We start from the raw sequence: 12,299 nt of genomic DNA, 5'->3' as shown, positions 1-12,299 counted from the left end.
AGCTGCAAGGGAAAAAGGCCAAGTAATATACAAAGGCAGTCCTGTCAGAATTACACCAGACTTCTCAACAGATACTCTAAAAGCCAGGAGGGCCTGGACAGAGAGATGTCTTGCAATCTCTAAAATACCACAGATGCCAACCTCTACTGCTATAGCAGGCAAAACTATTACCTACATGGAAAAAACAATGTATTCCAAGACAAAATTTAAGCAATGTCTATCCACAAACCTAGCCCTACCAAAAATACTTGAGAAAACTCCAACCCAAAAAAGTTAACTACACCCAAGAAAACAAAGGAACTAAATAATACACAAGCCAGAACAAAATAAGGGAAGCATACACAAACACACACAGACACACACAGACACACACACACACACACACACACAGACACACACACACACACACACACACACACACACACACATTCCCCTCCTCTCTCTTTCTCTTCACGTGTTCATGGTCAGTTTCCCACCCCCTCCTCCTCCTCCTCCTCTTCTTCTTCTTCCTCTCTCTCTCTCTCTCTCTCTCTCTCTCTCTCTCTCTCTCTCTCTCTTTCTCTCTCTGACTTTCTCAGTCTTTACCTGATAAACTCCCTTCCCCATGCCCTAAGTAAACTCTATTTCATACTTTAAAAAAAAGGGGGGGGGGCATAGCCTAAGAGAATGAATGCAAAACCAGGATCTATCATTGTGCTGCATTCAAGAAACACACCTCAGCAATAAAGATAGATATTACCTCATAGTAAAGGGCTGTAAAAAATTTTCCAAGCAAGTGAATGCAAGAAACAAGCTGGAGTAACCACTCTAATAGCTAATAAAATAGACTTTCAACTAAAATTAATCAAGGAACACAGGGAAGGAGACTTCAAACTCATCAAAGGAAAAATATCCACCAAGATGATGTTTCAATTCTGAACATCTATGCTCCAATCACAAGGGCATTGTGGAATGGTGAAAGAAGCATTACTAAAGCTTAAACCATACATCAAACATCCCACAGTAATTATGGGGAGATTCAACACCTCATTCTCACCAATGGACAGGTCTTTGAGACAGAAACTAAACAGAGAAACAACGAAACTAACAGAGTTTAACAGATATCTACAGAACATTTCACCCAATACAAAACAATATACCTTCTTCTTAGCGTCTCACAGAACCTTCTCCAAAATTGACATATAGCTCCCCACAAAGCAAGCCTCAACAGATACAAGAAAATTGAAATAACTCCTTGTATTTTATCAGAACACGATTAATTAAATCTGGACTTCAACAACAACAGAAAGCCTACAAACTAATAGAAACTGAACAAATAATTCAATGATCTTCAAGTCAGAGAAGAAATAAAGAAAGAAATTAAAAACTTTATCATTTCAGTGAAAATGAAGGCACAACATATCCAAACTTATGGGACATAATTAAAGCAGTGATAAGAGGAAAGTTCACAGCACTAAGGGCCTTCATAAAGAAATTAGAGAGCTCTGATACTAGCAATTTAAAAGTATACCTCAAAGTTCTCAAACAAAAAGAAACAAACACACCCAAGAGAAGTAGATGGCAGGAAATAATCAAAACCAGGGCTAAAATCAATAAATTAGAAACAAAGAAAACAATATAAGACTCAATGAAACCAAGAGCTGGTTCTTTGAGAAAATTAACAAAATAGATAAACTCTTAGCCAAACTAACTAAAAGGCAGAGAGACAAGATTCAAGCTTAAAAATTCAGAAATCAAAAAGGAGACATAACAGACACTGAGGAAATTCAAAGAATCATTAGGTGTTCCTTCAAAAGCTTATACTCCATAAAATTGGAAAATCTAAAAGAAATTTCCAGATAGATACCACTTACCAAAGTTAAATCAAGATCAGGTAAACTATGTAAATAGTCTATAACCCCTAAGGAAATAGAAGGAGTCAATTAAAGTCTCCTCTGCCAAAAAGCCTAGGGCCAGATGGTTTTTGTGCAGAATTCTACCAGAGCTTTAAAGAAGAGTGCACACCAATACTCCTCAAACTATTCCACAAAATAGAAACAGAAGAGACATTGTCAAACTCAGTGCCACAGTCACCCTGACACTGAAACCACAGGAAAACTCAGCAAAGAAAGAGAATTTCAGACCAATTTCCCTTATACACACTGACACAAAATACTCAATTAAACATTCCCAAACTAAATCTAAGAATATCTCAAAAAGCTTACCCACCATGCTCAAGTAGGCCATCCCAGTTATGAAGGGATGGTTCAATATACAAAAATCCATCAATGCAATCCACCATATTAAAAAGAAACTTTTAAAAATCACATGATCAACTCATTAGATGCTGAAAAAAACCTTTGACAAAATCCAACATCCCCTCCTGTTAAAAGTCTTGGAGAGACTGGGATACAAGGCACATACATAAACATAATAAAAGCAATATACAGCAAGGCAAACCCTATATTTGGGTTTTAATGCCAAATTAAATGAAGAGAAACTTAAAACATTTCCACTAAATCAGGGACAAAAAAGGCTGCCCATTCCCTCTCTAGTTGATGTATTACTTGAAGTTCTACCTAGAGCAAGAAGACAACTAAGGAAGATCAAAGAGATATTAATTGGAAAAAAGAAATCAAAGTATCACTGTTTACAGATGATATGATACTATACGTAAGTGACCCCAAAACTTCTACCAGGGAAATCCTACAGCTGATAAACACCTCCAGGAAAGTGGTTAGAAACAAAATTAACTAAAAAAAAAATAGCCCTTCTTTATACAAAAGATAAACAGGCTGAGAAAGAAATAAGGGAAACAACACCCTTTACAATAGCCACAAATAATAAAAAATATTTTGGTGTAACTCTAGCCAAGCAAGGTATGATAAGTCCCTAAAGAAAGAAATTGGGGAAGGTATCAGGAGATGGAAAGATCTCCAATTCTCACGGATCGGTAGGATTAACACAGTAAAAACAGCCATTTTATCAAAAGCAATCTACAGATACAATGCAATTCCCATCAAAATTCCAGCACAATTCTTTACAAACCTTGAAAGGACAATCCTCGACTTTGTATAGAAATAAAAACCTGAAGATAGTAAAAGAATCCTGTATAATAACAGAACTTCTGGGGGTATCACCATCCCTGATTTCAAGCTATACTACAGAGCGATACTAATAAAAAAAAAAACCCACATTGAATCTGCATAAAAACAGACAGATTGATCAACTGAATAGAATTGAAGACTCAGAAATAAACCCACATACCTACAGACACTTGATTTGTGACAAAGAAGCCAAAATCATACAATGGAGAAAAGAAAGTGTTTTCAATGAATAGTGCTGGTCTAACTGGGTGTCTGCTTGTAGAAGAACACAAATAGATTCTTATTTATCACCCTGCACAAAACTGAAGTGCAAGTGGATCAAAGACCTCAACATTAAAACCAGACACATTAAATGTAATAGAAGAGAAAATAGAGAACTATCTTGAACACATTGGCACAGGAGACGACTTCCTGAACAGAGCACAGCCACTATCAACAATTAACAAACAGAACCTCATGAAGCTGAAAAGCTTTTTGCAAGGCTAAGGACAGCATCAATCGAACAAAACAGCAGCCTACAGAATGGGAAAAGATCTTCACCAACCCTACATCCAACAGAGGACTAATATCCAAAATGTATAAAGAACTCAAGAGATTAGACGCCAACAAACCAAATAACTTGATTTAAAAATAGGGCACAGATCTAACCAGAATTCTCAACAGAGGAGTCTCTAGTGGCCAGGAAACACTTAAAGAAACGTTCAAAGTTCTTAGTTACCAGGGAAATGCAACTCAAAATGACTCTAAGAGTCCATCTTAAGCCCATCAGCATGGATACGATCAAAAACTTAAGTGACAGCACATGCCGTTGAGAATGTGGAGCAAGGGAAACACTCCTTCATTGCTGGTGGGAGTGAAAACGTGCACAGTCACTTTGGAAATCAATTTTGTGGTTTCTCAGAAAAATTGGGAATAGTTCTATCCCAAGACCCAGCTATACCACTCCTGGGCATATGTCCAAGATGCTCTACCATACCGCAGGTACATGTGCTCAACTATGTTCATAGCAGCTTTATTCTTAATAGCCAGAAACTGGAAACAAGCTAGATGTCCCTCAACCAAAGAATGGATAAAGAAAACGTGGTACGTCTACACAATGCAATACTATTCAGCTATCAAAACAAAGACATAGTCAAATTTGCAGTCAACTGACTGGAAGTTTGGAATAGTCTGAGTGAGGTAACCCAAACCCAGAGAGACACACTGGGTGTTCTCACAAGTGGACACTAGCCATAAAGTACAGGGTAACCATGCTACAATCCACAGACCCAAAGTAACTAAGTAATAAGGTGGGCCCAAGAAAGGATATGTGAATCTCATTCAGAAGGTGAAGCAAAATGGTCGCCAGAGGTGAATGAGGGAGAGAATTGGGTGAGGGAGGGGCTGAGGATCAGGCGTGGGGAGAGGGGATGTGGGAGAGGGCTGGGAGCAAGAGCTGCAGTCAGTGGGACACATCTCTGGGAGTAACTAGAGACCTGGGATAGGGGAGGCTCTGGGGAGTCTATAGGGTGACCCTAGCTGAGATTCATACCAGTGGGAGATATGGAGACTAAAGTAACCAATCCTTGTAGCCAAGCAGCAATTTCAGTGGAGAGAAAGGGACATCAACCCACCCATAAAACTATCAACCCAAAATTTGTCTTGCCTACAAGATTCACAGGGATAAAGACAGAGCAGAGATTGAGGGATCAGCCAACCAATGGCTGGCCCAACTTGAGACCCACCCCATGTGAAAGAGCCAATCCCTGCCACTATTAATACTCTGCTAAGCTTGCAGACAGGAGCCTAGCATAACTGTCCTCTGAGAGGCTTCAGCAGTTGATGGAAACAGATGCAGAGACCCATAGCCAAACGTCAGGCAGATTTCAGGGAGTTTTGTGGAAGAATAGGGGATAGAATTGAAAAAGCTAGAGGGGTCAAGGACACCACAAGAAGATGTATAAAGTCAACTAGCCTGGGACCATGGGGGCTCATGGAGACTGAACCACCAACCAAAGAGTCTGCAAGGACTGGACCCAGGCCCTGTACACATTTGCAGCTGATGTCCAGCTTGGTCTTCATGTGGGGTAGTGGGGGGAGGGACTTGTAAGGGTGGGACTGGGAGGAGTGGGAGAAGAGGAGAGAAGGGACACAAACAGGATGTAAAGAAATAAAATAAAATAAAGAAATAAAATTTTAAAAAGTACCATAGAGCTGGAGAGATGGCTCCACAGCTAAGAGCACTGCCTGGTCTTCCAGAGGTCCTGAGTTCAATTCCCAGCAACCACATGGTAGCTCACAACCATCTGTAATGGGATCTGATGACCTCTTCTGGTCAGAAGAATACATAAAATAAATCTTTTTTTAAAAGGGTACCATTTAATGGATATATATGAACATAAATGTAAATATTTATGGGGTGCAATCCAGTTGATACAATCCATGTACCATGTAATGTTTACATAAGAGTAAATAGCTCTATTTCCTCAAAAAGAGAAAGTGGCAGTGACAGACAGTTAGGCAGCACCGTCTTTTCCTTGGATGTCTTCAGAGCTGGTATCCCACCCTGGAAAGTGCCACCCACTCCCCCACTCTGGGAAAGGATCTACTTCCCTAATTAATTCTTGCAGAAAATGGCCCTACAGACCCTCCTAAAGGTGGGTCCCTGCACAGATGGCTATGGAAATGAACCATCACACCTAGCATGTGGACATGGCATACAGACTGAGTAAAGCAATGTAGGTGATGGATGCTTGATTACAGCAGGCCCCTGCTCCCTGTGACGTAAAGCTGTAAGAGATTGTGGTCCTTCCACCACAAACAAGGTCACCTAGTCTTGGAGGCAGCATGCATGGCCTGGCTCATAGTCCCAGTCTTATCCCTGGCAAAATCTGGGTGTCTCCATTTCACTTTGCATGAAATGGGCAGAGTCAGGCTCTGTCCTTTCGTTGCAGAGGGCCATATTGGATGGGCGGGCCTAGATAGCGTGCAGCATCTCAGCACTACAGCTGAGATAACCAGCCTGAGGTAACCAGCCTGAGGTCACAGAAACCACATTTCCACAGTGGCCTTTCTGGTGATGCAGAAACCAACCTACAGAAACAGCTATTTCCACGTAAATTAGCACCAACAGGGGCCCCACCCCTGAGACGCACTTTTTATAGAATGACCTTTGACTGTGACAAATGTCTTCAGTGTCCCTGAATGATCCAGACCTAAACAGATCTTATTGCCACCACAATGGTGACAAGAGGCAATATCCCCTGTCCCCAGAATTTGCCCACAGTCTAGTGACCACAGTACAAGCCGATTCTGAGAAGTCTGTGGAGAGGAGAGGCCTTACCAGAAACCTGTGTCTGGGCCTGGCGTCGGCTCTACGGGACTCTGGGATCAATCTGGAAAGATTGAGGGTACTGGGTCCAGATCTGGGGAAAGCAGTCAGACTCTGCGCTCTCTGAGTCAGCCCTTCCTTCTCCTTTCCCCTCCCACCATGCTCCACATCGACCAGGGATAGCTCTGTCTCTTCAGAGAGGTGGAGGAAATCTCTGAATTTCTAACTCCACTCTTGGTCCTCTGCCTTGTCCCAGCCTCACTCTCGAGACGCACAAATTCATCTTCGGCTTTTCCAAAAGAGGAGCACAGGCTCCCAGTCTTAGTCCAACAGCTGACTTTCCTTTTGTTGATGAAAAGCTACTTTTTGGTAGTCCTATTCCTTCTAAAAGAGAGGCTGTGGAGGGATGCTGCTTACTAGCTTGCTCCCCCTGGCTTACTCAGCCTGCTTTCTTATAGACCTCAGGACCTCAGGCCCTCCCCTGTCAATCACTAATTAAGAAAATGCCCTCCCTACAAGCTTACCTGCACCCAGATCTTACAGAAGCCATTTCTCAATTGATGTTCCCTTCTCTTCGATGGCTATACCTTGTGTCTATTTTGTATAAAACAAGTCAGTACAGCGCTCTTCTGTGTCTGACTTTTCTTCCCTTGAACCTAATTGAGGCTGGGGTATTCAGGGACAGTAGCAGTCAGTGCCCCTCTTCCGCCCCGGCCAGTTTGTTGGCTCTGAAAATCCAGTCCCGAGAGCATTCTGCATAGGGATCCAGAGGGCAAAACACGAGCATTGCCCTTGCAAGGGCAAGCATTTCATCCCTGGGGCAAAGGACGAGACCGCCATTTTCATTTGGGGCATTTCTATCCTAAGGCATATTGAAAGCCGCAAACCTTCCTGTTTTCTTTGCTCTGGTCAAAGGATTTCCTGAGCTAAGCATCTTACCATCTCCTCCGCTTGGGATAGAGCAGGGGACCGATAATATTCCAAGAATAACCACATGGAGGTGGTTGGGATGTACCATTTTCCTGCCCCATCCTAAGTGTCCAGGTTGTCTAGCATGAGGCTACAGTGAAAATTCAGTAGCATGGGCCCAGGGTCTACACAGCTATTCAGATCTCCAGGAATAGAGCAAGAAGGGGCCAGGTTCAAGGTCATCAGCAGTGAGGTTCCAAAATGGAGCCCCCAGCCCCAAGCATGGGATCAAGGAGTGTGTAGTCAAGCACACTGTGTATTCATGTACTCTCTGACTCCAGGTCAAAGAGAAGAGGCCACTTTGCTGAACTTGGAGGCTTTTCTTCAGGATGTTGGGAGAATGCGTCCATTGCAGTGTCCGAAGTAGAGTGTCCCAGCTCAGGGCTGACAAGGCTGAGTCCCAGCTATGCTTTCTCTCAGTGGCAATGCTTAGCAAGGCTGGCTCCAACAAGCAGTAGATGCCCAGGGTGGGGTGGCTTCTGAGTCCCTATGCGCTGTGGACCCTCGGCTGGGGCTTCACTCACATAAGGACTCTACTTTCCAGAGGGACAGTCTAGACTGAGAATGGCTGGCTGCCCTGCTCAAGGCTGCACAGGGCCCTGTAGCTTTGACTGAGTCCCAGACTCTTGCAATCCTCTAGGGCCTGGGATCGCACAGAGGCCAGGGACTTAGGCATCAGCAAGCTTCTGCTTAAACTGGTTTTGTTTGTTTGCCAGGCCTGGGGATTGAACCCGGGGCCTTGTACAGGCTAGACAAACTTTTCTACCACTTAGCAATGTATCAAACCCTTGCCAAAAATTGTTTATTTGGAGACACGGTTTTGCTAAGTTTCCAAGGCTGACCTGGAAGTCACTCTGTCTTGTATCCTCACCACAGCTGGCCTTATACTTAACTCTCCTCCCACCTCTGCCCCCACCAATATAGCGGTGATTACAAGCCTCTATCACCAGGGTTGGCTTATTTAAAATATCTTTTTCCTTAAACCAATACCAAGCCATTTAAACTATCAGACATTTAAAAGAACAAGCTAGGGCATGGAGTACTGACCCTTCCCCTTCCTATAAGAGTCATCCTGAAGCCATGTACAGACTCCTTTGACTGAGACCAGTAAATGAAAGCTTTGCTCTGCAGATGGGGGAAAAAGGCTCTTGGACAGGGTGCACTGGGGCCCTTGCAGGCTGCAGTGAGTGACTCCCTTCTGCCCCAACCCGGTGCCCCATCCACCCAGTTCATACTGGAAATCCAGAAACCTGGCTCCTGCAGCCAGAGGCCTGCAGGAACCCTGCTGCAGACCATATTTCTGCTCTGACAAGACAGCCAGGCGTTGTAAAACCCAGCCTCCTGCTTGCAACCCCGCACAAGTTTCCACTTGGAGGAGCTGACTTTGAACTTATCAAGAACAAAGACCCCTTTGTGATTCGCCTTGGGGACGGGAAGGGGGGAGTATTGCATAAATAATATGAGAAGCACCAGCCCCAGTTCTATTTTGTAACCTCTTGTGACTATGAAATGAAAACCACTTTATTTTGAAAACTGCAGCACAGCCAAGTTTCTCTGGCTGGATGTGGAGGCCGGGGCCCAGGCAGGGCCAACCAGACAGCGGTTGTAGTATGGGTACAGCCAGGCCAGCTGCGGGCACATCAGCCTGCTCAGGCTCTGCTTGGCCCAAGCAAGGCATCAGTAAAACACAGCACGAATCTGCCCCTTCCCCAGTCGTAGGGAGCAGCATTCCTGCAAGAAGAAAGCCATTTCTTTCCAACTGGGGCTTTAAAGAAATGGCTCTGTCCCTTCCTTTCTCCTGGTGCTCTCAGCCACAAGTGTCTTCCTGTGTCTCCCCCAAGCCTCTTCCTGCCAGCACTCCAGGCAGAAGGGCTGGCCTGGGGCCCCTGCAGCAGCCAAGAGATTTTTAGCACAGAGTTCTGCTTTTGGTATTATTTCTACACACTGGTACTCAGCAGTCACATAGGCTCTGCCAGCAGGTTTTGGTCTCTGAAAAAAAACCTCATTCACCTTCTCTGGAAAGCCCTGCACAGTCCCTCCCAGCTCTGCCTTCCCCAAAATCAACACAGGGTACCATGGCTATGTCTCAGATCTGCCCCACAGGTGACATGTGTAACTGAGGGTGTCACCCATCCTTGGTCCCCAGCACATGACCCAGGGCTTGGCACAACAGCAGATGCAGGTGGGTAAAGGTTCGTCTTCCTTAGCTTGCCTGGGGCCCTGAATTGGTTACCAGGCACTGAAGGAGAAAAAAAAAAAAACTTTGTTCTTGTATCAGAAGGATCTTTGGATCACGATGCTTCCCTATGCAAACCAGCCAGCAGGGGCTTAGAGGTTGATATAACTTGAGATATCTGAGTTGAAAGCTTCAGGTGTGGCTCAATCCAGGGACTCTGGCTACCTTGGCTCTATCACGGACCTCCCTCACAGCAGAGAAGTTCAAAAGATAGTTGGACCAGCTCAGCAGTCCTGCTGAAGAACAGCCCCTTTGTTTCCACAGCTTGGCCAGGTAAGTGCTCTGCATCCACCCAGTCCACGGCCCTGGAGGCAGTAAATGCTTCAGCCATTCTGGTGGGCCAGGGATGAAGACTGTCAGTCAGTCACTCACACTGCTTGCAGCATGGATCCGGGCGTCTCTTTTACCAACAATCCACACATCATCTACTGTGAAGCTGCCAAGATAAACCTGAGACCCAACCTGGGTTTGGCCCTGCCTGAGGCTTATGCAAAGGGCTTTCCTTTTAGCGGTAGTGGGGATGAGACCCAGAGGAACTGACTGGCTGAGACCAGCTCCCAACCCTGCCCCTGCCCCCACCATATGCACCGTGGCTGAACAGAGATTCCCCCTGCAGGGATGAAGGAGCTGTTGTTTCCCACTGTCTTCAGGAGACAAAGGATAAACAGGCAACTGAAGTCATTCAGCCTCAGCTTGGTCCCCACGGCGATCATTTAGTTTGCCCCATTAGAGAGGCAAATCCTCATTCCCTACATACCTGGGAAAGAGCTTACAGATACTGCCATCCTGAATGTTGCTGCTGTTCAGGCTTGCTAATAAAACAGTCTGTATCTGTATATATACATAATCATACACACACACATACACACACATACACACATATACACACACTTACACACACTTATACACAGTTACACACACACATACACACACTTACACAATACACACACACATACACGCATAAACATATACACACATACACACACACATATACATACAGACACACGCACATCCACACACAGACACAGACACATGCACACACACACACACACACATACACACAGAGTCTAATACAAAGGATACATGTTACCTCATGGACTCACTTTACAGGTAGGAAATGGCTTCCCAGAGAGGATGTCTGGTTGTTCGAGTGAGTCTAAAATACTTTAACATAGAAACCTATTTCCTCACAGTTCTGGGGACTAGACATCTAAGATCAAGGTTGCTCAGTGTCTGGCAAGAGCCTAGTGTCCACTTCTGAGATGGCGTCTGGTTGCTGTTCCTCTAGAGAAGACAGACCCATGTGGCATCTTCATATGGCAGGAGAGATGATAAGAGACTAGCTCCGTCCCCTACACTCTGTACAAGGACAGGGTCTGTAGAGGGTAGAAAAGCAAGCTCTGGGTTTGAGCCACATTCCATTCCCAGCTCTGGGTTGGGGACATGGCTCCACTGAGTCGGTTTTCACACCTGAAAAGGGTGTTGATATGTGGCAGCGATGACTCAGAGATGTTGGTGTGGCCTAAGAGAACTCAGCAGCATTGTGATCTCTCTCCTCCAGGCTCCCCCAGCCTGCAGCAGCCCAGCCTTTACCCTCATCCTCTGAGAAGGACAAACTTGACCTGTGAAAGCTCTCCCCGGTGGTAATGCCAGGCTCAGCAGAAACACACAGACGGTCCCACTGAGGACCCCAAGACATACCAGCCATGCAAGCCACACCCTCCAACACAAGAGCCAAGGGGAGCAATCATTTCTCTGTCCAGAGCCAGCCTAGGCTGGAACTGGCTAATGGAACCCATCTTGAAGCATGAGCTGGCCCCCAAAACCTGGGAAATGGCTGTGGTCCCCCTGTACCTGCGTCCTCCAGAGCTCCTCCACCCACTGGCACCGCACTTAGCCTAGAAATATGGGGTGCTGGGTCCAGCGTCCGCCCAACAGGCTCTGGTCTAATGAGTGACAGGGCAAAGACCTGATTTATTTTTACTTTTCAAGATTGCTCCCACCAAAATGAAGACTGCTCTTTAACCAGCGGCCACTAAAAATAAATATTTAAACACCACGTTGCTGCAGCCGAGCCAGGCCGCACCCGCCACCCTGCCTCAGATGCATGCCTTCACCCTCAGCTGGCCCCTACTGTGACACTCTCGCACCTTTGGCAACCCCAACATTAGAATGGCTGAGCCTTGGCCCACTCAGAGGACAAACAAACCCTGATGTACATGAATACCCTTATTCCCAGGGTTGTGAGAAAAATAACAAAAAGAAAGGAGACCAAGGAAGACACCACTTCTGCAAACACACACACACACACACACACACACACACACACACACACACACACACACACACCCGGGGTAGTGTGATGGACCTGCATGAGGAGCCCTGCCTCTGTGGCTACGGCTTGCTCAAGCTGTGCAGGCCCCCCTGAGGTACCAGCAGTGCTCCCCACTGCTGACAGGCATCTGTGTTTCAGCTGGGATAGAGGCCTGGGAGGAGAGAGTTCCTACCTGGCATACTGTATAACTTCCAAATGCAGCTTCTATCATCGGAGGCCAGCAGGGGAGGGATGAAAGTCCTGCTTCTCAGAGCCTGAGAGATGAGTGGCGGGCAGAAGGGAAAGTAACAGGAAACGACAGGGGAGAAAGACAGTGAGCAGAGCAGTGGGGGGAAGGAGGCAGAAAGAATAATAACAAACAGG

The 12,299-nt window shown here is 45.5% G+C and overlaps 1 long non-coding RNA gene across 1 annotated transcript in view; it reads right to left on the bottom strand.

Annotated features, from left to right (window-relative positions):
- The window catches only part of LOC134485130 (uncharacterized), a 23,502-nt gene extending 11,203 nt beyond the window's left edge, over positions 1 to 12,299 (bottom strand). Inside the window, exon 1 of the long non-coding RNA XR_010063047.1 lies at positions 12,109 to 12,299. This is a non-coding gene — a long non-coding RNA (uncharacterized LOC134485130). The remainder of the gene's footprint in view (positions 1 to 12,108) is intronic.

This window comes from Rattus norvegicus, chromosome 1, assembly GCF_036323735.1.
Source record: "Rattus norvegicus strain BN/NHsdMcwi chromosome 1, GRCr8, whole genome shotgun sequence".
NCBI lineage: Eukaryota > Metazoa > Chordata > Mammalia > Rodentia > Muridae > Rattus > Rattus norvegicus.
This window is presented reverse-complemented; position numbering and strand designations above follow the sequence as displayed.